Consider the following 26,655-nt stretch of genomic DNA (forward strand, 5'->3'; position numbering starts at 1 on the left):
CAAAAACCCATACGCACACAAATAGACTCCTCATTCTGACCCCACCTTATTGATTAGTCCAGTCTTTTCAGTCACACACAAATAGACCTCGAAGCCCCCCTACAGCCGTGTCTGGGTGCTCAGGTTAAGCTCCCACCAAGTCTCCAGTAATGAATAGTTAATGGGACTGCCCCCCTTCATTGTGGTGCGCTCTCTGATAGTCTCGAGTCTGACCTTGGGGGATCTACATCTTCATGCAGACCCTGTACTTCTTCATATTAATCATAGTCTGTAAAAAAGATAAGAGACGCACCAGGAACCACCTCCCGCCCACTTATTACTGTCTGGACCAGAATAGTCGCTGTCGCTCTCAACTGGAATATCATCTGTCTGATTAATTCTTAGCAGAAGAGTAAATTACATGTTCTTGTGGAATAAAGGAAATTGATTCCACATTGCCTCACTGGTTCTACATTAGGCTAACATAATGTGGATAGCATTGACCTTGTTCAAAAACAAACGGGATGTCATTTTTCTACTCTTTATCTGAACACACCTGGTTGTGGACAATGATGGCTTAATCGCATTTCACGGCACTCGAGCATTATAAAATGACATTCATTTAAAGTATTAATGAAGTATGACCTTTTGAACCACAGCCAATGGCTGCAACTGAATATGCCTACTTCCCTGCTATACCATATGTGAAAAACAGTATGTGAAAAGTATGATCGAATTCACAGCCTTTATAACACAAAAGCTTACTGGGATGGCCTACTCTTTCCAACTAGAGTCTGAAGTGCACATCCAATGGATACTTTACTATCCCATGAGGCCACGGTAGAGGATTTGTGAATGTCCGAGTACCGACGCGACCTTATACTGTACATGACAATGACAAACGTACAGTAGTATGTCCAGATTGCATTTGCACCACACACATTCATACTATATAAAGTAAGTGAGCCTTATATGCAACAACATATAACTACAATATACAACTTGGTCTCACAACTAAAACGTACCTGTGGGAACTTTTTTGTGAGACATGAAATATGTACCAATAAGTACATACCACTGCAGTTTCCAACAGAAATGTCCACTGAGTGGTGCTAAAAGAGTGTTAGATTTTTTCCCCGGAAAAGATGAACGTACAAAGGGTAAGTTTTATGTGATGCTGGTTTTGTATGTGTCACTGCAGTGCTGACAATGTCCATTGAGTGGCACTGTAACTCTGATGCTCTGTGACGTTTTAAAATAACGTACAATCTTCACTACACTTAAACCTACCCGATAATATGAACAAAAGCGAATGTGATGTAAAAACACAATTGCGTAAAAACGTGATCTTCCCATCCTTCAGCTTTTTCATCATGAGTCATGTTTTTCAAGGGATTTTTACCCAAGGCTTTCACATCCCAAGTCCAGTTCCGTGCTGGCTGAGCTACCGAACAAGCTGGTTATTTTTGGTGTTGTGTCAATTTTCAACACCCTGCTAAATTATTATCCCCTCTTGTTGAAATCGCTAGATGATTGCCTAATCCTAAAACGATTACAGCTTGCTGTTTTATCATCTCTAGTGTTCATTTCTGTTGGAAACTGCATGATATGTACTTATTGGTATGTATTTTACATCTTGTGAATATTTCCCACAGGTATGTTTTTGTCATGAGATCAGGTAGACAATATATGTTGACGTAAAATCATCCGAGAGTTGTTATGACAGAATTACATTAATGCTCATATGTAATTCTATCATAACAACTCCCGGATGATTTTAGCATTGTATAATGGATATGACAATGTATTTGTTCTTGGTGGAATAGCCAAATTGGTTATTGGTGTTGTTGTAGATTATTGGTGCAGCTGCTGCAAAGCAAGAACATGAACTACATACATTCGCCAATACAATGCTGTGAGTATTTAAGACATACTGCTGCTGAACAAGTTGCATATATAATAACCCGTAGCAGATCTGTACAGGTGGAGCTGGGGAGGTGGAGGGTTTTAGAGGAACTCTAAAGACATGCTGCGAAATGCTCTAGTGAATGCTAACCAGTCATTTAAATGTGAAGCAGCAAGCTTATTGGCTGCGTTTGCAACATGAACCAATCAGCTTGTGCCACGTAGTTTAACGCTGTCAATATCATGAATTTGCACCATCTAGAGTTTCAAGATAGAACTTGGCATTTAAATTGTGTTACATATAATAGTAAATAAATTAAGCTATATATTGAAAAAAAGCACAATATATATTTTGTATTAGCTTAGCTTAATGTTAGCCTGCTGGCATATTAAATCACAATTTACCTTTGATCATTTGGTAGGAACATGCAAATCATTCAAAGTTTAATCTACCCAGAAAATGGTCACCAGTATTTTCCCTAACTCATTTAGATGTCATTTAGAGTATACAGCCACTAGAAAGGTTTAAAAACTGTCATGAAAACCTGGTGATTTTTTTTTTTAAATGTCTCGTAATTTATTTCTAATTATTTATATTTGCTTTATCCCTCTCGTCCCTTTGCATGCTGTCATCTGATCCTTCAGCAACTCCTTTTTGTTTCTTTCTTTGAAGAATCAAAGCAATCGCCAGTACTTATTTCTCTTTTAAGCTTAAAAATACTGTTTCACTGTGAAACTATTTATACTTTCTGCTATCTTGCTACCTAGCAACCTCTGCAATGTTATTTGTGTGAAGCTGACCAAAAACTACCTCTGACCTCAGCTGTCTGACAGAGGAACCCTTCCACTAAGAAAATATATTTCCTTAACAATAAATATTTTAAAGAGAAAATCACCTTTAAAATTGTCCAAATGAAGTTCTTAGCAATGCATATTACTAATCAAAAATTAAGTTTTGATATATTTACGGTAGGAAATTTACAAAATATCTTCATGGAACATGATCTTTACTTAATATCATAATGATTTTGACTTATACAATGTGTTTTTGGCTATTGCTACAAATATACCTGTGCTACTTATGACTGGTTTTGTGATCCAGTGTCACATTTCTGTTTTGTAAGAGAAAGTCTCCAATGCATCAGAGTTTTAGAACTGAGTGACATCTTACTGTATCATCAACACTTACAGTCTGCTTTATTACACTCGTAGACAGGAAATCAATCACAGCTCTTTGTCCTGCTGTCACCAAATCTGAATATAGTACAGGCAAGCAATGCACGGATGACAAACCATGCGATAACAAATGGTGAAAGGCAGACAGACAAAAGGATTTATGAAGCATTACATTTTCTTTTTCTTTTTAATAAATTATCCAATGTTGGGGTCAGTCTGACACTTTTTCAGACAGTGTGAAAACATACTACATATCATAACTACAGTCAGGTTAAAAATGATCTTGTAATTGACACATTGAGCCTGTGTTAAGTTGAGTAAAGTGTGCAGTGACATGAAAAAAAAACTGTGCAGGGTGACAAGCTTTAGTCTTTTAGTTTGAACTTACATGTCTCTACATAAAGTGGATGAACATGCTCAATTTTAGAGACAAGTAGATCTCAAACTTTGCCTTTTTTGAAGTGTGATAAAAGGTACAAAGCTCTCTGATGTATTTTGAGTTTTACTTTAGCTAATAATAAATTACTAAATGCGTTTTTACAAGGTAAAACACACTTTATTCGAAGTCCATTTCAACTAAAGCAAGTTTAAACTCTATTTGCGATGACACTGCAATTTCAGGCAAGTCTAACTCCTGTCTTTTGGGGAATGGGAAATGCTGAAATCTCACAAACTGATCCATAAATGTTGTTTCTTATGCTTGAGTAGCATTACAAAGCATGTATTTTGCACACAGTGCAGTCCAAAGTGTGCTTTCAGGACACTGATTGTTTCTCTAGGAATTGGTGTCTCTAATAGCAGCTGCAGTGATGTGATGACTTTACCACTTGGCAATTGGCTCTATTAAACAGAAGGCGGGGCTCATTCCACCATATTGTGCTTTTTCATATTCATAGTAATCAGAGTACCATTTTGGTATACAGTCTTTGCTATGAGCGCTCACTAAAATGCTTTTTATATTCAAGATGAGATTTATTCATGACCTTGAATGCCAGGAATGCATGCATGCTTGTCAGAAGTATTTCTATCACCAACAAGCCAGTGTACAAATTACCTTCAGCAAGGATCCCCTCATGGAATCTCCTCTCGCAGACTGAGCAAACTGTGAAACTGTGAAGCTACTTGACAGTTTTGCAAGAAACTGCAAGACGATCCCAGCAAGCGGTGACAAAGCTTGATGGGTCGTTCAGACCTCTCAAATGACATGTAAACAAAGCTCATTTGTCCATCAGTTCTCATCTAGTGTACCAGTGCTGTGCCTCTGAAACCAATAATACAACAGCTTCTGTCTCTCAGTGGTGCATGAATGAATAGTTATACTAAATTGGCTGGCTAAATTAGATTCAGTGTTCTTCATAGTGAGATAATGTCCTCCCAGGATAGTGTTTATGAAATTGATGACCATAAATCTGAACCTCAATGGGAATAGAGCAGTGTATTATATGAAAGCTACAGTCAAAGCATAGCTTTGGGGGAAAACACTACAAAATGGTGAGAAGAGATACAGCGGAACAAAAGTAGGTCAGATACACATCTCAACCAACCCACAGCAGAGCAAAAAGACATCAAATAACAACGGATTGTAGGAGAGCAGGAGCTGAAGCTCAGAGATGTGAATGATTTATGAATTGATGCTGATCAGTAGCTACGAGCTTCACGTTCTCCCAGCCAAACAAGACCGGAGAGAATAGTATCTCCTTTGCAGATAATTCCCTGGATCCCAAATTCTCAAGGGTTCACATTCCTGGGACTCTTGTTCATAAGCACTTGTTGGGTTCATCTGGGTTCAGGGTGTTCATTAAGGGGGAGCTTATACCATACTGTTTCAACTAAAACCTGAAAACTTTTAAAGGGTTAGTTCACCCAAAAATGAAAATTCTGTCATTAATTACTCACCCTCACATCGTTACAACCCTGTTAGAACTTTGTTCATCTTCAGAACACATATTTTATACACATATAAGATATTTTTTGTTGAAATCCGAGATCTTTCTGACTTTCTGACACAGACAACTGACACATTTAAGGCCCTGAAAGGTAGTAAGGTCATCGTTAAAATAGTCCATGTGACATCAGTGGTTCAACCATAATGCTATGAAGCTACGAGAATATTTTTCTCGGAAACGAAAATAACAACTTTATTCAACAATTTATTCTCTTCCTTGTCAGTCTTCGACATACGAAGGTGTATTAGTGCCACGTTCAAAAATAAAAAAATCTCAAATTGCGAGATTAAAGTCGTAATATTTTAAGAATAAAGTTGAAATTTTGAAAATAAAGTCAAAATTACAAGAATTAAATTTTAGCAATTAAAGTTATAATATTTTGAGTATATTGTGCATGAAAATGGCCCGGATTGGGAGCACTGGGAGAAGTTGCCAGGCCATCGGGATTTATTTGAGAAGAAGAGAGCAGTTATACTCGCAGGGACAGTATGCTTGGAAATAATATTTCACATCTTCGATTGCATTCATTAGACCTATTTGTAGTGCACCAGCCACCCAATAATAGCAATAAGCTTTGTGCTTTTGGTACTTTTAATATAAAGTAAAGCCTCGGCTTTCAAATTCTGTCAGTTTAATAGCAATAAAATATTTACAATAATGTGTTTTTCACGCTCCTTAATGCGTGATTGATCGCTGTATTATATTTTGACTTTATTATAATAATTTTGACTTTATTGTCAAAATATTTTTACTTTATTCTCATAATTTTGACTTTGTTAAAATATTTCAACTTTATTTTCGTAATATTGACTTTATTTTCAAAATATTTAGACTTATTTATCATAATTTTGACTTTATTGTTGAAATATTTAGACTTTATTCTCAAAATATTTAGACTTTATTTTCATAATTTTGACTCTATTGAAATTTTTCAACTTTATTCTTGTAATATTTTGACTTTATTATATTGTAATATATAAAGATGACAGATTTTGAAAGCTGAGACTTTGGAATATCTCCCGGTACTCCCAGTTTGGGCCATTTGCATGCGCAATAGGCTAGAATATACCCTCAAAATATTATTACTTTAATAATTTCTACTCGTAATTGCTACAAATTAATTTGTGTAATTTTGACTTTATTCTTGAAACATTTTGACTTTATTCTCATAATTTTGACTTTTTTTCTTAAAATATTTCAACTTTATTCTCATAATTTTTACTTTATTGTCAAAATATTTTGACTTTATTCTCGTAATATTTCAACTTTATTCTCATAATTTTGACTTTATTGTAATAAAGTTATTTATTGTAATAAATTTTGATTTTATTGTAATAAAACTTTATTTAAATATTTAGACTTTATTCTCATAATTTTGACTCTATTGTTGAAATATTTTGACTTTATTCTCATAATATTTTTACTTTATTATTGTAATTTTAAATTTATTCTCAAAACATTTCAACTTTATTCTCAAAATTTTGACTTTATTATCGAAATACTTTAACTTTATTCTCGTAAAATTGCGACTTCATTCTTGTAGTTTTGACTTTATTCTCGTAATGTTTTGACTTTATTCTCAAAATATTTACTTTATTTTTGTAATTTTTACCTTTATTGTTAAAATATTTCAACTTTATTCTTGTAATACTGCGACTTTATTCTAAAAATATTTTTCCTTTATCTCGTTATTTCAACTTTGTTCTTGAAACATTTAGACTTTATTCTCATAATTTTGACTTTATTGTTGAAATATTTTAGCTTTATCCTCATAATGTTCGACTTTTTTCTCATAATTTTGACTTTATTCTTGTAATATTTAGTCTTTATTCTCGTAATTTCAACTTCATTCTCAAAACTTTTTGACTTTATTGTCATAATTTTGACTTTACTGTCTAAATATTTCTTTATTCTCGTAATATTTCTACTTTATTCTTGAAATATTTCAACTTTATTCTCATATTTTGACTTTATTCTCAAAATATTACGACTTTAATCTCTCTTTTTTTTTTATTTGTTATGTCGGCACACGTTTACAAGAATACCATGACAAAAAAAAATCAGATTGTGTTCAATTTTCTGCATTTTTTGCATCTGTTGCAAGCATTCTGAGAGGTGTTTTGACAATTTAGAGCCACCGTCACATTCTGTGTATGATGAATTTTGATGAAAACAAAACGCATACAAAAATTTTACTGATAAAGCAGCTTGTTGCTAGAAAAGCTTCTCTCCTTCATTGGTGTTCCACAGTCAAGAATCAATAATGATTATTTTATGATTATTTATGATAGCCTATATTTTGTATATGGGTACTGAAGCAGGTTAATGGCCAAATGAAAACTCTCTGTTCACTCATTCGTGACAAACAGAATTCTGCAGCAAGCTGTTTTGCCGCATCAGTAGTCTGCAAAATGCACCGCATCACCTATCAAAAACCCATTTCTGTCATTAAACACCAGAACACTGATATATGACTGGGGGAACATTGGCTTGCTGTCAGCATTTTAATGAGAAGATGAAGCCTTTAAGGCACTATGATTGGACAAGCTCTAGGTTTGTCATGAAAACAGATATTTCTGGCTCTGTCAGTTTAGGTTTGTGTCAGCTCTTACGCAAAGACAAAGTGACAAAAAGTCAATCATTTCTAAAGGAGTTTGTGATTTCAGTGACATGAGTCAGGATGATACAACCCATATAAATAAATGAAGTTCCAAACGTAGGTTCGGGAGGAGCCTAATCATTCAGTCCTGTCAATCATCATTACAAGCCTATATAAGCAGCTCTCATTGCACCGTCCCAGCTTCCGTTCTTCCGGCATACCCTTCCAGCCTCCCAGCCCGATGAACTCCCGCATTTCTTCAGCTAACAACGCTCTGCAAAGTCACGCTTAATCTGGCTCCACTTTTAGCTTTCAAAAAGGGAAATAGAGCTCGTCAACGATGTCCCGCAGATTTGCCCAGCAGTGAATTCTCCCACTGGCCTTAGCAGACGTCATACCAAACTTTATTGTTCACTGCCACAGCAGTGAATTTTCACACTGGCCTCAGCAGACGTCACACCAAACTCTTTTGCTCACTGCCGCAGCAGTGAATTCTTCCACCGGTCTCAGCAGATGTCTAGGGGTCAGTATTTCTTCCACTGGTCTTGGAGGAGTTTCCATTCTAAACACTATTTCTCACCTCCGCAGCAATGACATCCCCACCTCTCTTGCAGCAGACGTCATACTAACCTCCTTTTCTCACTGCCACAGCAGTGATTTCCTCCACCGGTCTAAGAGCAGGTATACTAAAACTCTTTCTCACGCCCACAGCAATAACCTCTCCCACTTCCCTTGCAGCTGATGTCATGCTAAATTTCACTTCTCACTGCCGCAGCAGTGATTTTGTGCAGCACCCTTGCTGCGCCCTGACTAATCTTCATATATAAATTTTCTTCCAATTTTGCTAGAGCAGAGATTTCTCTTCCAATGAAAATGTTACTTTATGTCACTGCCGCAGCAGTGCTTTCCCACCCCCCTCCTACAGGAGCGATCTCAGTTGTTAGCCCTTCACCTGCCTTATATTGCCCTAATGCAGCAACAGGGAAATGTATTCTGCACATTCTTGGGGGGGAGAGATTGAATCAATAAAGGTTTTCTCTACTCGTATCACAAAACTACTCGCAGTTGATTGCCCGGCTTGCTGTCTCTTGTAAGCACTTTTTGGGGGGTCGAACTCTGCGCTCAAGCCGAGCCTCTGGTTCGTGCCTCCATTAAGGACAGCAAGACAAGTTTGTTTACCATTGCCCATCAGGACTGGATGGGCAGGCGAACTTGTGAAATGAAGTTCCAAACGTAGGTTCGGGAGGAGCCTAATTATTCAGTCCTGTCAATCATCATTACAAGCCTATATAAGCAGCTCTCATTGCACTGTCCCAGCTTCCGTTCTTCCGGCATCCCTCCACCTCCCCTTCTCCTCCTCTGGTTCTGTTATTCTCCCTCTAGATAATATCGCAATGGGCGGGGTCGAACTCTGCGCTCAAGCCGAGCCTCTGGTTCGAGCCTCCATTAAGGACAGCAACCCAAGTTTGTTTACCATTGCCCATCAGGACTGGATGGGCAGGCGAACTCGTGAATAACAGCTAAAAATGCACAGTAGTTTCACAGTAGGTACTACAACAAGCAACACATGTGAACCCAGTAATAAAATATGTGTGAATGCCACACATCAAATGTAAGTGTATGTGAAAAGCAGCTCGATAAAATCTAATCAGCACATTCATCATATAATTCCCAGCATCTCTCGTTCCTTGTCAGTGTCTGATGTGCGATAAGGGTTTGTGTTGTGATTTGTTGCAGTGACACGCTCCCTCCCATGCGAATGCATTGATCTCTGGCCCCGCTGTTATGTGACAGGATTGATTTCTCTGCTGTTTTTGTTATGGCTGCGCATGGGACGGCACTGGAAAAGGTGAGCGTAGATCTCTGTTATTGTTTCAGGTCTAAAAGGATATTCCATCATATTATGACAGACTTTCTCCAAGCGTGCTAATGCATTTTATATTACCAGATAGTTCACTGACCAATGAGATTAAATGTCACTACAGGGTGAGAGGACTTCATTTCACATCATGAAGATTAGAAACTCTAGCTACAGTACTTTTTTGAAAAGCGGCGAGATTGAGAGGGCGATCATAGACAAATTCTTACAATCTCTTCAAAATCCCCCCTCTGAATAAGATGACAAGAGAAGAGTGATAGTTCTGTCGCACTGAAACTCATTTTCTGAGGATAAAGCTGTTCTACAGGAATAGGATATTTTATTCCTGTGAGTCATATAGCACATACAAAAAAGAGCAATAAAAGTATATGTATATTCAATTCAACTCATGCGCTATATTCCAGGTATATTATAGCATTATGTAAGGAACAAACTTAATAATTAAAAGTTATTCATTGGAAAGTCTTTGGGATTACAACATTAATATTAATTCCATGAAATTACATGCAGGGCAGGGGTATACCTTTATGACTAGATATGTTGTGGTATGAATCATATGGTAGCTCTCCATTCAGTGACACAGAATTTTATTACAAAACTCAAATTGGCCGATGCCCAAAAAGCCAACATAGGAAAATAAATACTGTTCAGGCATTCAGCATGCCATTTTAAATCTTTTGGCCTTTGGCCAAACTGGTCAGAAGTTATAAGCAGAAATGTCAATAGTTTATATCTTTTGACCAGCAGGTAGTGCTGTGCCGAAACTACTTAGGTGCCCTGAGGTCACGCTTGTTATAACACACATCAAGTTCAGTCAGAATCCACAAAAGCATTGCGGAAATATAGCATCATGTCCTTTTCGCCAAATTCGTGCTTTACTAAATAGTTACAAAAAACTCTGGATAACTTTTTGCCAGAATGCTCTGAAGATGACCTTAGCCAATTTTGGTGAAAATTGGACAAACTGTCTAAGACAAGTTTGAAAAAATAAAAATTTAGGAAAATTCAAAATTGCAAAAAATCTTGACCATAGAAATTAAAAATTTGTTGGTGTTGGTGGCACTAGAGAGTTTGAGTTAGAGACTCCAAATTTGTTGTGGTTAATCATGAGGCCTCTATTCATGTTTCACATTTTATAACTGTCTTGCAAGCAATTCTATAAGATTCATGAGATTCATAACAAATACATTAAAAGTGTTTGAAAAATATAGCATTTTACTACAAAATTTGAAATGGTCCATGCTTAAAATGACATAGGAAAATTTGGTATTGTTTGATTTGGTATGCTACTCTGAATCTAACTAGATCACTCATATGATATTTGGTCAAACTGTTCAGAAAACATGAACAAAAATATATGTTTTGTGCCAAAACATTTCATGTGCCCTCAGGTCATGCTTGTTATAACACATACCACGTTTGGCCTACTAAAACGTTGTGGAGATATAGTATCATGTTAACACACTTTACGAAAATGGTTTGATATATCAAAACGCTTTTGAAAACTTTTTGCCAGAATGCACTGAACATGATCTGAGCCAAAATTGGTGAAAATTGGACAAACCGTTGAGGTCAAGTTCGAAAAAGCAGGTTTTTGGAAAGTTCAAATTTCATAACTTTCTTGCAAGCGATTCTATTAGATTCATAAGATTCGTAACAATACGTTGAAGTGTTAGAAAAATATAGCATTTTACTACAAAATTGGTCCATGCTCAAAATGGCTGACATTGGAAAATTTAGTATTGTTTGATTTAGAATGCTACTCCAAATCTAACGAGATCACTATCACTATGATTTTTGTCAAACTGTTCAGAAAACATAAAAATATACATATTTTATATATTTTGACCAGTAGGTGGCACTGTGCCGAAACTATTCATGTCCCCTCAGGTCATGCTTGTTATAACACATACCAAGTTTGGTCAGAATCTGCTAAAGCGTTGTGGAGATATAGTCTCATGTCCAATTTTGCACAAACTTCTTCAAAATCGTTAATCCACTTTATAAAAATGGTTCAATATATCAAAAAGCCTTTGATAACTTTTTGCCAGAATGCTCTGAACATGATTGGAAAATTCAAAATTGCAAAAAAACCATGACGATAGAAATTCATTTTTGGTATTCACTCAACTTAGTATGAACCAAGGAATCAGGGGGAAAAAATGTTTGCTTTTGGACCTTACAGTTATTAGCAGAAACATGAGTGCAAATTTAGCTGTTTAGTGGCACTGAAGAGTCTGAGTTAGAGACCAAAAATTTGCTGTGGTTAATGATGAGACTGTCCTCTATTTAAGTGCCAAATATCATAACTTTCTTGAAAGTAAATCTATAAGATTCAGAAGATTCATAACAATATGTTAAAGTGCTTTTTACTACAAAATTTGAAATGGTCCACACCCTAAATGGCTGACATAGGAAAATTTGGTATTGTTTGATTGGTATGCTACTCTGAATCTAATGAGATCACTCTTGTGATTTCTGGTCAAACTGTTAAGAAAACATAAACAAAAATATACATTTTTATATTTTTTGAACAGTAGGTGGCACTGTGCCAAAACAATTCATGTGCCCTCAGGTCATGCTTGTTATAACACTTACCAAGTTTGGTCAGAATCTGCTAAAGCATTGTGGACATATAGCCCCATGTTCATTTTTGCACAAACTTCATCAAAATTGTTAACACGCTTTATGAAAATAGTTTGACATACAATTTTTGATAACTATTTGGTGGAATGCTCTGAAAATGATCTAATCCAATTTTGGTGAAAATTGGAACTGTAACTAGGTTTTTTTTTTTTTTTTTTTTTTTTTGGAAAATTAAAAATGGCAAAAATAAAATAAAATAAAATACGATAAATAACACCTTGATGATATAACTTAATTTTTGGTATTCATCCAACTTTATGTGAACCAAGGAATCAGAGGAAAATGAATTTGCTTTAGACCTTATGGTTCAAAAGTTATTAGCAGAAACATGAGTGCAAATTTGGCCGGTTGGTGGCGCTAGAGAGTTTGAGTTAGAAACTCCGAATTTGCTGTGGTTAATGATGAGACTGTCCTGTCTCCGTGTGCCAAATTTCATAACTTTCTCGCAAGCGATTCTATAAGATTCACAACAATACACTAAAGCATCTTTGATTCTTGGCCCCTAATAAAACACATAGCAAAAAGATCTTGCCATTTTATTTATTTATCTATTTATTTATTCTTAATAGTTTAGTGGTGGGGTCATTTAGATTCTAAAAAGGTTCTTCAATTCAGTCTATTGAAACCTGAAGGCAGGTTTCTGAAAGCATTGAAACACACATCAGGTAAACACACAAACTGCATTATTTGATGCATTGGGAATGAAAACAGTCTGCTGTTGAAATGAAATAACATATGGGTTTACAATGACCTGAGGGTGAGTAAATAATGACTTTTGTTTCATTTATGGGTGAGTGACTCCTTTAATGTTTGATTGCCTGAATAACATCTAACATGTCACTCACCTGGAGAGCGTGAGAGAGAAGGAGAAACAGATGAAGGGAACGAAAGAGCAAGACTCTAGAAACAATATATGAATATGATTGTGCCTTTTGTGTCACTATCTTTCCACTAACCATCTGTTCTTTCATAGCAGTGAATGTTCATTGCTCTGCATGTGTGTTGGGCTCGAGTGGTCTTCTCCAGTTGAGCCGCACAGACCTGGCCAGATCACAACATGCAATGAACATGTATAGAAGACAGACGCATCCCAAATCTCCTGATCCCCCCTTTATCCAGTCAGATATGGCTCTTCTGCTCTCTACCCATCTGTTTCATTCACACACACATACACACACACACACAAACATATTCCTTGTGTCTTTGTTCTTCATATTTCTCTTTCACCCACATTGCTGTAAGTTCTAAGAGCTGACGTGAGCTGTTCTCTTCATCTTTTCTCTCATTACATATTCCATCTTCAGCTCATTTCCAGAGCTCTGCTGTCCTCTCATTCCACCATCATCTGGCATTCTGAATTTCTCTCACTTTTTTTTCTGTCCATTCCCATCGTTCCTCCAACCATCACTAAACTCAAGAGAGACGCTGCAGTGAGCTGGAATATGTACCTTATTATCTTAAAAATGAAATTGATTTAAGCCTGAGACAAGTACCCAGAGAAAAAGATGTAATGCTCAGAGGTTATTCTTGCATCACTCATGAGACTTAATGGCGTACTCTGTTATGTTTAATTTAAAGTTGAAGCATGTATTTTTTAATGTTAAAACACTTTCTTATATCCTAGAGACCTCTATAATTAAGCCATTCTTTACAAAAATCATAAAAACTATGTCTCTGTGAGCATCTCAATCAGACCAAAGCACGCACATTAGCTGCGTCTCAATTCGGAGGCTGCATCCTCTGGAGGTCGCATTTGTAGGATGCATAAGTTATCAAGGTTGTCTTATTTAAGAAAAGTGATGGTAATAAAATGGACTGTTGTTACTTGTGAGGTGTAAAATACTGTAATTTCTTTTTACTTCACAATTTAACGGTTACTTTTCTTAAATGAGATTGTCCCAATGACGTATGCAGCCTTCAAAGACTTTGAAGACTTTTTGCACCATATGTACCTGTTTTACTGGGCATGTTCAGGTCAGGATTTTTAAATTGCCTAAAATGTCTGGGTTTTGATATTGTTGTCAAGTAGTTTGACCAATAGCAAGCAGACATTGTGCCTAATCTACCAATCATTGTATACAAGTAGGTGGGATCTACAGAGAGCAGTAAAACCAAAATAAATTTGAGTACATTTACTGTGTAGATATAATGTCTGAGGATTGTAGAGAGGAGCATGTCAGTAAGAAAAACAATGTCAGGACATGCCAGTCAGGGCATGTCCAGGAAAAGGAGGACATATGGTCATCCTTAACTTACTGACCTCAAACTTTTAAAAGGAATATTATCCCCGGTTATTAAGACTTGTATGGCTTAATATAACGTAAATGATGTCTCTTACTAAAATATGTAGTAGAAAACCCATGAAAGATGTACGTTATATAAAAATCCACATGACTATGGGGGAGCCATTATTTTGGTGATGTGAAATGGTTGCACTCGGTGACCTACTTGGAAAATAAAATACTGATATGATGACACATTGTGCAGCTTTTGGTTGTAATTTTCAGTCAAAGGCCAACAAGAGACGTGATGTAAGTCTTCACTGCTTTCCTAGCAACAAGAAGGGGACAAAAAGACAGGAAGATGCCTGTGGACGAATAAAACTTCCTAAAGACTCACGTCTTTGTTTTCTCCACTTTACCCCTGATGCTTTTGAGGCTATTCAAATGGCAGAGACAAATGGCAATGAGCTTACAAATGGCAGAGACAAGAAACGCTAGATGCCATCCTGGCAGGATGTAAATATGCTGACGCTTGTCATGACGCCGCAGACACTGAAGGAGTTTCTCAGAGTGGATTTCATTCAATATCCAGGGGCATTTAGACTCCTTGTGGGGAAAAAACGATGGTACGGCATTTGGTTTAAGCCTATGCTTATATCCATCACTACCTGCAAGCTCTTTCAGTAGCTGTAGTCATCGTATCAGTATTTTATTTTCAGAGTTGTGTCACAGTAAAAATAGCAACAGGTAACGCCAGTAGCTCTCAGAGTGCAACCATTTCAGATCATTCAAATAATGACGCCCCCATAGTCCAAAATATGTATAAAACGATGTGGATTTTTTAAAAATAATGTTAATCTTTCATGATTTTCTACTATATATTTAAGTAAAAGACATTATTTATGTAATATTTAGCCAAACAGTTCTTAATACCCGGGGTTCCCTATGAACAGTAGTGTATATTACAGGTATTGTTTTACTGCTAGAAGTGTAAACAAATGAAGTTGCTGTAACTGTGTGCATGTATGTGGGTGTGTGTGGGGGCTGTCTGCTCTGTGGACCGTCTGTGTACAATCACTGATGCAGGATACTTCTGCCAATCTGCTCTGCGCACCTGCCCATAGTTGCATACCATTCCAAGCCCCGAGAGCCTGCCAGCTGCTCCCAGAGCTCCTCTACACACACACACACACACACACACTCACATACTGTACACACCTCTCCCGTTGGCACCCAGAACTTTCCAAACAGCTTCATGCAAATCACAACTAATTTAGTAATTTCCACAAAAAAATACCTAAAAGTAGGTTCCTTCTTCAACAGATTTTTTTTATTTTCTGTAAAGAGCTCTACACATGTGACTAATACCAGGGCCTGGATGTTATGCCAACAGTCAAAAGTCTGGTTACTCAATAAAGTCTGTCTCTGAATAAGTGTCATATTTTGAGCTAAACTAGACTGTCTTTGTAATGTGTACTGTACGTCACTGTGGATAAAAGTATCTCCTAATGCAACACTCAGTAACTTGTTTCACTCCTGACACAAACATGACCCTCTCTCAGTCTCTCTGCATGTCCAGACGGGCCCAGACGTCAGTCCTGACACTGTTACCCAGCCAAGACAGTCACCAATTATAGCCTGGAATTGGAAATAGAGTTAGCAAGGCCACCTATCGCCTGCCAGGAACAGGTGAACCGAGACCATCCTCTCATACCTTCTGGAGGAGCTGAAATCTGCTTTTTTACACATATCTCTGCCTCCTTGACTAACAACATGTGCTTTCAGAATATGAATCTTCTGTATTTAAAGAGATATTTTTACACAAAATTAAAATTCAGTCAAATTTACTCACCCTCATGTTGTTCCAAACTTTTAGATATTTTTAAGTTGAATGTTGGGAAGCAAACAACATTAGACCACAGACTATTATTGTACAGGCAAAAAACTTTCAAAATATTTGAAAGTTTTTATATTTGTGTCCCTTTATATTAAAAGTTGGCCTATAGGCATAGACTGTAATATCAATATCAAGGTCATTCCTGCTATGCAATACATTTTCACATCTCCATATAGCCTATATCTTAAAATAAAGAATATGTTTTAAACTCATAATTTGTTGTAATGGAAACCATATTAGTTATATACAGTTGAGGTCAAAAGTTTACATCCTCCTTTCAGAATCTGCACAATGTTAATTGTTTTACCAAAATAAGGGGATCATACAAAATGTTTATTTTTATTTAGTACTGACATGAATACGATATTTCACATAAAAGATGTTTAGATATAAAAAAAGAAAGAATAAGAGAAAACAAGAGAAAATAATGTTACATTTATAAAAATGACCCCCTTCAAAAGTTTACATATGCTTGATTCTTGTTTTTACCTGAATGATCCACAGCTGTTTTTTGTTGTTATTGTTGTTGTTGTTGTGGTTGTTTTTGTTTATTTTTATTTTTTTTTTGGTGATAGTTGGTTAGGTGAGAGTCCCTTGTTTGTCCTGAGCAGTTAAACTACCCAGGGTTCTTAAGAAAAATCCTTCGGTCCCATAAATTCTTTGATTTTTCAGCATTTTTGTGTATTTGAACCCTTTCCAACAATGACTGCGTGATTTTGAGATCCATCTTTTCACAGTGAGGACAATGAGAGGGACTCACATGCAACTATTACTGAAAGTTCAAATGCTCACTGATGCTCCAGAAGGAAAAACGATGCAGAAAACACGATGCATTAAGAGCCTGGGGGTGAAAACTCTTGAACAGAATGAAGATGTGTACATTTTTCTTATTTTGCCTAAATATCATATTTTTTCATTTAGTGCTGCCCTTCAGAACTACAGAAGATACTTACATCTTTCCCAGAAGACAAAATAAGTTACATTTTCCCTGACTCCGGCTCTTAATGCATTGTGTTTCCCTGGAGCACTGTATGTAAACACCTTATTCTTATTCAGGTCAGTACTAAATAAAAAATAACATGCATTTTGTATGATCCCTCTTATTTTGGTAAAATAATTAACATTGTGCAGATTCTGCAAGGTGTATGTAAACTTTTGACTTCAACTGTAAGTCTGCTTGTATATGTCTGTTAATGTCCTTTTAGAAACACATCCTTGTACAAGCATATTAATTTTTTTTTAAACTATATTAATAGTATAAATGGTACTGATGAAGTTTTTACTATACTATGATGCTCAAAATGAATTGTTGCTTGCATTTACCCTGCTGTCCAATCATCTGCTGACTGAAAGGACTGACTGAAAGAAGCTGAGATGGATCTGTAAGTTTGGAAATGCACCAGGAGCCCAACAGGAAACAGAGTAAGCCGATCTACTCAACCCAGGAGCCCAATAATAGAAAGCAGCCCAAGCAGGGCTTATTACTGTGCCTCTGTGAATGTATCTGTGTGTGCCATGTCAGGAATGTAACAAATGGCCAAACTCCTGAAGCATTCTCAAGATTGCAAACATTTTTTTCTGATCGCACTATCAGTTTAAACCCATTTCTCAGATACAAAATGCTAATTCAGAGCAATTAAGCTGCACATTTCCCTCCTTCAGCTAGCATAATCTGTAAGAAAATCCTCATATTTCTCTCAAGTTTGTAATCTCTTGAGTATCCATCCATCACTCAATCTCTGCTTTCTGACCATTTCAGAAAGAAAGAGAGAAAGCAGAGACCCTTAGTCTGTTCTAAGCTCTCTGCTTGAATTATGTTAATACAATTACACTTTACGTGTATTCATTGTGCAGACACTTTATCCAAAAGATACCATAAATATACCATTATTGAAAAACAACTCAACAGTTGACCAGGGAAAACAAGCCCAGACTGTAAACATGAGTTAAAGTCTAAACTAACAACAGGTCTCCAAACAGCCGCTGTTTATGGATTACTGAGGAAAGATGTGAAAGAAAATGGCTTGGAGAAAGAGAGGAAGATATCAGTCTTCTGATAACTTCAGAGAAACATATTCCTCCACAGGCGATTGCAGGGAGGAGGGAGAGAATTCGATTAGACTGTCATGGCGTCTCAGATGCCTTAGCTGATACAGAGATGGAGGAGAAAAGGTATTGTGAAACGGGGGGAAAATACTAATAAGATGATTGTCTCTGTCCACAAGATATTGTTTGCACACATGAGTGATAACAGTTATTTTCCTTAAAGGGATAGTTCACCCACAAATGAAAATGTTGTCATTAATTACTCACCCTCATGCTGTTCCAAAAACTACGCAGGGTCAGAAAGCTCACAGATATCTTAATTTGTGTTCCGAAGACGAACAAAAGTCTTATGGGTTTTGAATGACATGAGAATGAGTAATTAATGACAGAATTTTCATTTTTGGATGAACTATCCCTTTAAGATGTGAATTTCAAGCCCAACATTAGCAACTTCTGTTACATTTTTGTGCATTAAGTTGTAATTATAGTCATTTAACATTATATTTTGAAGACATCATTATTAACTATAAATTTAAAAAAGTAATTTAAGAGACAAAATGTAAAACATTGTAAAAAATGGTGCAAAAACATATATACAGTTGAAGTCAAAAGTTTACATACACCTTGCAGAATCTGCAAAATGTTAATTATTTTATCAAAACAAGAGGGATAAAAGGCATTTACAGTTCAGAAGAGCAAAAAAAATATTTGTAGTAGAATTTATATATATATAAAAAGACCCTGTTTAAAAGTTTACTTAGATTTGATTCTTAATACTGTGTTGTTACCTGAATGATCCACAGCTGTTTTATTTATTTATTTATTTATTTTTAGTGATAGTTTTTTCATAAGTCCCCTTTTTTCCTGAACAGTTAAACTGCCTGCTGTCCTTCAGAAAAATCCTTCAGGTCCCACAAATTTTGTGGTTTTTCAGCATTTTTGTGTATTTGGAGCCCTTCCAACAATGACTGTATGATTTTGAGATCCATCTTTTCACATTGAGGACAACTTAGGGACTCATATGCAACTATTACAGAAGGTTCAAACACTCACTGATGCTCCAGAAGGAATAAAAATCTACAGATCATAATATGAAGATGAGACCACAGTTGAGGTTTAAAAATAGGTGTAGTGTCTCAAAACGTTGACCAATATAGCTGAAGGACATGTAATAAATAAATAAAATATATATATATATATATATATATATATATTAACAAATTATTTAAAATAAATGTTAAAAATATGACTTATAAAAATTGCTACGTGTTCGCACAGTCTTTTGTTTCTTTTAATCTTTTTAATCTACTTTAAAATCAAGAAAAAAAAGCATTTAAAGCAAATAAATGTGGTGTCGTATGACAGAAGTACACATGCTGTTCCCATTAAAGTGCTGTTTCTCAGTAACTGAGGATGTGAAAGATACAGAAATTATGTTGTTTACAAAATTATGTGGATTTCTATTGCAATACACCATAACTAATATGACAATTTATTTTTTTAAAGAATGATGTAATTGCATCAGCCATTATGCAAAAGGTCAGTTGGATGGAAACTGCAGACCGATAATTTACCAATTTTTTTTCAAGGCATTTTTACTTTGTCACACACATATTTATCAGTAAAAAGCCAAGTAGATGAAAACCGACTAAAAAGAGCCAGTTTATATATATATTTGGTAGTAGTATGCAGTATTTATTTATTTTTTGGTAGTAGTATACAGTATTGAATATCCACTGACCCTGTTGAGATGTTCCACTCAAACATACACACATCCAAATGTTATATGATCATCACGATGAACGATTTGACAGCTATACTCACACTGTTTATGTGACGATGTGGAAAGCAAATGAGAGAGTGTGAGACCTGAAAAAAGAGGCTTGCATTAGTTGCAAGCGACCCTCTAAATCAGGTTAATGTGGTGGATTTGTTCCAGGCCCTCCAGATTTTCAGTTTGAAGGCATGTGTAGAAACCATCACTCACTGATATTGCCTTTCTACCACCACCACCCGTGATACCACACGCACAATTACTCCTGACCTACTTTAGTACACCAGAATGCTGCATTCTGAGAGCATTTCCTCTGCGTGGAGGCTGAATATTTAGTGACACACTCTTAAACCAGGTACACGCTGCTGCTAAATGTGCTCATCACTCTTCAATCCATTTTGAATGTAGTATATTATCTAGAGAAATTATGTTCTATAACACAGTTTGAACTGCTACCTATTAATGCAGTGTCAGCAGTTTCAACTGTTTACAGACTGTTCATCTGAGGTGCTAGAAAACCATAAAACAGAGAACTAGTCTTGAATCATTTGCAAACTTTAATACTGTTTGTCTCCACCATACAGTTGCTCCCATCAGCGCTGCGGTCCAGAGGAAACATTACGCTCCAGAGAGAGAACGCTGTTAGTACGCAGCGGCTTAATGAGCATAAACAAAACACACCGCCTCTGTCGACACCAATGTAATAACAACTGCTAGACATTAGCATATCTTAGTTGCTCACAATTCTTTCATCAAATATAGCTGATTTCATGTTTAATGTTTACGGATACGAAACACCAAAATGTTGCTGTTTTTCACTAAAGGTACAGTATGTGAATCAATGCAAATCTAACATAGAAGAGACTATAAAGTGAGAATTTGTAATCATAAACCACTGTGACTGGTGTGGTCTGACCAGCGATGAGAAAAGTAACAGGTAGCACGTCAACACGTTCAATTTGCGCCAGCAGTCAAGACAATATACTATTTTACATCTTAATACTGTTATTAATGAAGGTCAGCAGCCATAAGGACTCAAAGAATATAATTAAATATGAGATATATTATTTATACTTGTCATACCTAACCAACTAAAGACAAATAGGGCTAAGCTAAGCTCTGCTTGCATTCACTTATTGTCCCTGTGGACACTGTCAGCATATGGAGGGGTGACCTGAGGACCCCTCAGACAGGACAAACATCACAGTGCTTCCACAAAACTCAACCACCCAAATTCAGCCAAAAATCTTATCAAAATTCTAAAAATGAATAGTGAAAAGGAAAGCTATCTAAATGGTATGGAAGGCCATTTCCACCACTGAATAAAAGATAAATAAAAAAAAGGTTATTGCAACTTTTTTATCTCACAATTCAGACTTTTTTTGCCTTTCGCATGATATAAACTTTTAAGAATTGCATGATATAAACTTGTAATTCAGACCTTTTTTTTACAAAATTGTAAAATATAACCTCGTAAATGTGAGTTATAAAGTCAGAATTGCATGATATAAACTTGCAATTCTGACCATAACCATATCCCTAAAAGAAACCTAAAAAAAAAAAAAAAAAAAAGTTATTTGTTTTATTTTATTGCGTTTTTTCATATAAGGACATCTAAAGGTTTTAAAAGAAATTAATACATTATGCATCAAACTGATGATTTTAATATTGCATATCTATTTCAAAGAAACCTGAAGAAATAAAAAAAACATTGATAATAACATGAAGAACTGACACTAAAGATGGGAGTGATTGCTGCTGAAAATTCAGCTTTGGCGTCACAAAAATAAATTACATTTTAAAACATTAAATAGAAAATAGTTGAATTGAACATTTACATTTTAAACTGTAATAATATTTCACAATTTTATTTATTCATTTTTAATCAAATAAAGGCAGCCTTGGTGAGCATAAGAAACTACTTTTCAAAAACATAAAAAAAAAACAATACACTCAAAAAAAATAAAAAAAAAGCTAGGTTGTTTTAGCCCAACTTTGGGTCAAATATGTATGGAAGCCCATTTTATCGACCTTTTATCTCACAGTTCGAACTTTTTTCCCTCACAACTGCGTCATATAAACTCGCAATTCAGATTTTTTTTCTCTCAGAATTGTGAGATATAAAGTCAGAATTGCGGAATATGAGTTAAAAATTGTGAGAAATAAAGTCAGAATTACGAGATACAAACTCTCCATTGTGATCTTGCAATTCTAACTTTTTTTTTCTCCGAGTTGTGAGATATAAACGTAGAGTTATAAAGTCAGAATTGCGTGTTATAAACTCACAATTCTGACTATTTTTCTTGCAATTGTGAGTTTGTATGTTGCAATTCAGACTTTTCTCAGAATTGTGAGATATAAACTTACAATTGCAAGTTATAAAGTCCAGTTCTGAGGAGAAAAAGAATGATATGTTCATAGAATTGCAAGTTTATATCTCACAATTCTAACTTAATTCTCAATTGGGAGTTCATATCACACAATTCTGACTTTTTATCTCACAATTCTGACTTTTTCTCACAATTTCGAGTTCATATCATGCAATTCTGACTTTATAACTCGCAATTGCAAGTTTATATCTCACAATTCTGATAAAAAAGTCCCAATTGTGGGATAAAAAGTCACAATAACCTTCTTTTTTTATTTTTTTTTTATTCACTGGCTTCCATAAATATGGACTAACCCAACAGGTTGGGTTAGTATATATTTGACCCAAAGTGGGGTAAAACAATCCAGCATTTTTAGATTGTACAAACCTCAAATTTTTGAATGGTACAGAATATAGACATATAAAATTATATTGACTATAAAGGATATAACACACATCAAATTTTTAACTTTTTTTTTAAGTTAATTAAGTCTTAATTATAACCCTGAGTAACAGACTAACCTTAACTCAAACCCTAACCCAAGTCCTGAAGGTATTTGCATTTTCAGAATAACCGTAAACCATTTCACGTAAGAACCACTTCTTCTACTATGTCCAGTTTTGTCCACGAACTTGTGAGTGTGGATACTTCTGTCCCCAAGTATAGCAACATAAACACAGTGAAACACACACTCACCTCATAGTCCTGATCTGTTCATCTCTTGCAGTTTGTATAATCCAGATCTTCTACATTGCTTTAGACACCTCAAATGATCACAGTTTCCCGCTCTCTTTGTATGTCTGATGCACAGAGAGCTCTGTGATTTACTAAGCTGCTTCCACTCCACACAGCTCCCATGGGCTGGTGTCTTCCACAACTAACTCATCCGATTGAGCGAGCCGTATCAGAAAAAAGAGAGACAGAGGGAGAGAGGGAGGAGTCACAATGGAATCCAATTTGATGAGAATGAGCCTGTATTAAAAAAGAAAAGCACATTGATCATAACAGAGCTGTGTGCTAGACTGCAGACGAACTGAGAACGACAGACACTCCAAATCTCTGATTACATCTGCTTAGTAAAGAGCAGCTGCTCTGAAACAGTGACACAGGACTTCTGCTGGCCATGAAACTGTGGAGGGGGAGGGGGAACGAGGGACGAGGGGGTGCTGAAATGTCTAACATGTACAAATATACAGTATATACAAAATATGTAATTCAGTTAGCAAACAAACAGGACAGGATGGGAGAGATTACCTGTAGGCTGGTGTATAATATAGCAGTCTAAGTTTAGTTGTAACGTTCACAGGACTGTTGCTGCTCACCATCTGCATAACAAAGACACTTCACCCTTCTACACTGACAAAAAGATAGAGAAGCGATGGGAGTGAGCAAGAAAGTTTTGAATTCCCACAAAAAGTTGGGAAAATTACCTTTTTTTTTTTTTTTACCCAATGACCATTATCAAAATGATCATTTTACCAGTAGTTTATCCAGTGGTGAGTTGTAGGTTACTACGTACATTACTACAAAACAAAACAAAACAAAACAAAACAAAACAAAATAAAATAAAATAACATAACATAACATAAAATAAAATAAAATAAAATAAAATAAAAAGTCATGTAATCTGAACAAAAAAGAAATAAAAATACAATTATAGAATACACCATGAACAAACAAATATGAAAAAAGGAAATTACAAAAAGAAAACTGAACAACAAACATTACAAATTACAAAAAGAACAATAAACCTTACTATGAACAATAAAAAAAAAATATGTACAAAACTATGAACAACAAGCAACCAAACAAACAAATAAAAATAGATCAAAAGTACATACAAATACATATGCAATATATAAATAAATAAATTCACAAAAAAGATCAATAAACAAACAAACAAAAAAATAAAAATAAAAAATAAATTACAAACAGAAAACTGTGGCCAAACAAACAAACAAATGCATAAATAAATAAGCAAGCTATGAACATTAAACAAACAATAATATTATTAATAAACAAATGAACCAATTTAATTAATGCATAAATAAATAAATAAATAAATAAGCTATTTATCTAAAACAAAACAAACAAAAACCTATTATAAATAAACAAACAAACAAAATTACAAACAGAAGACTATGGCCAAACAAACAAACAAGCTATGAACATTAAAACAAAAAAAAAGCAAGCAAGTAAACAAATAAATAAAATGACAAAATAAAAATATGAACATACTATGAATTAACAAAAAGAAAATTATGAACAACAAACAAATAAATACATTTACAAAAAGAAAACTAAGAACAATAAACAATATAATTACAAAAAGAAAACTTTAACCACAACCAACCAACCAACCAACCAACCAACCAAACAATCAAACAAACAAACAAATGAAATAGACCAAAAGTACATAAAATAAATGCAATGCATAAATAAATTCACAAGGAAACTATTACCAATAAACAAACAAACAAACAAACAAATAAATACATAAATTAATTAATTAAATTACAAACAAAAAACTATAAGCAAATAAATAAATAAATAAATAAACAAGCTATGAACGTTACACAAAAAAGCAAACAAAAAGCTAGAAAAGAAATCAATAAATAAATTACAAAAGAAAACTATGAACAATAAACAAACAAATAATAAATAAATAAAATTACAAACAGAAAACTATAAATAAATAAATAAATAGGCTATCTATAAACATTAAACAAAACAAAAAGCAGGCAAACAAATAAATACAATTCCAAAATAAAACAATCAAATATGCAATAAGAAAACTATAAACAAACAAGCAAATAAAATTAATAAATACATTAAATTCCAAAGAGAAAACTGTGAACAATGAACAAACAAACAAAGAAAAAAAATTTAACAAAAGAAAATTATGAACAACAAACAAATAGATATATTTACAAAAAGAAACCAAACAAACAAACATAAAAATAGAACACATTTACATAAAAATAAATGCAATGCATAAATAAATTCACAAAAAACTATTGGAACACTTTAGAATAGGGTACACTTATTCACTATAACTATGACTTTTCCCTCAATAAATGCCTAATTTGCTGCATATTAATAGTTAGTAAGGTAGTTGTTAAGTTTAGGTACTGGGTAGGATTAGGGATGTAGAATAAGGTCATGTAGAATAAGGCATTAATATGTGCTTAATTAGTACTAATAAATGACTAATATTCTAGTAATATTCATGCTAATAAGCAGCTAGTTAAGAAACCGTAAAATAAAGTGTTACTATCAAACAAATGAAATAAACAAGAAACCAAGCAAAGAAATCAATTAAACTATAACAAACAAGCAAATAAATGAAGAAATATATTAAATTACAAAACTATGAGCAATAAACAAAATGCACAAAATGAAAATTATGAACAACAATTAAATTAATTTACAAAAAGAAAACTATGAACAATAAACAATATATTTAAAAAAATAAAACAACCAACGAAACAAAAATAGAACAAAAGTAAACCACATATATATACGCAATACATAAATAAATACATTTACAAAAACTATGACCACTAAGCAAACAAACAAGCCAATGAATCAATAAATTAAATTACAAACAGAAAACTATGACCAAGCACACAAGCAAACAAATAAATAAATAAAGCAAGAGTATATGCTTGTAATCACTTGCAATGACAGCAAACCTATGACACTATTTTTTACTTTGTGTAATGAGTTTTTGGCTGCTGACAGCGTGAAACCATTATAAAAAGGAATATAAAATAAAAAGAAATCCATTTGTACCATTTCCACTTCTCCAGCCGACTGCACTTTTCTAAAATTCTTTCTGAATTAACACCAGGATGAGCTTGATCAGCACAGATGCTGCCTTCTCATTCCCAGAGATCTCACTCCCGTTCTCCAGCTGTTACAGCTCTGCTTTTTGCCTGCTTCAACTTGGCTTAAAATATAACACAAAATTCCTAAATGATTGACTATAAAATTTGTCAATCTCTTTAACACTGAACTAAGATAATAATGTCATCTGTGTAGATAATACGCCTCAAAATAAATTGAAATATCACATATTTTCTATGGGCAGCAAATACGGCACTTTATACCACATAAAACCATTCTGACTTATGATGACATTTGTTACTTTACAGCATTTAATATTGTATTTTAAGTGTGTATGTCATACATTTTAACATTTTAATCTTTATTCT

At 34.6% G+C, this 26,655-nt stretch overlaps 1 protein-coding gene across 1 annotated transcript in view; it reads right to left on the reverse strand.

Annotated features, from left to right (window-relative positions):
• The window catches only part of myo16 (myosin XVI), a 246,434-nt gene extending 222,974 nt beyond the window's left edge, over positions 1 to 23,460 (reverse strand). The window contains exon 1 of the mRNA XM_051118727.1: positions 23,135 to 23,460. The gene's annotated coding sequence lies outside the window, so the exon portion shown is untranslated. The remainder of the gene's footprint in view (positions 1 to 23,134) is intronic.
• Positions 23,461 to 26,655: the final 3,195 nt, after the last annotated feature.

This window comes from Labeo rohita, chromosome 9, assembly GCF_022985175.1.
Source record: "Labeo rohita strain BAU-BD-2019 chromosome 9, IGBB_LRoh.1.0, whole genome shotgun sequence".
NCBI classification, from domain to species: domain Eukaryota; kingdom Metazoa; phylum Chordata; class Actinopteri; order Cypriniformes; family Cyprinidae; genus Labeo; species Labeo rohita.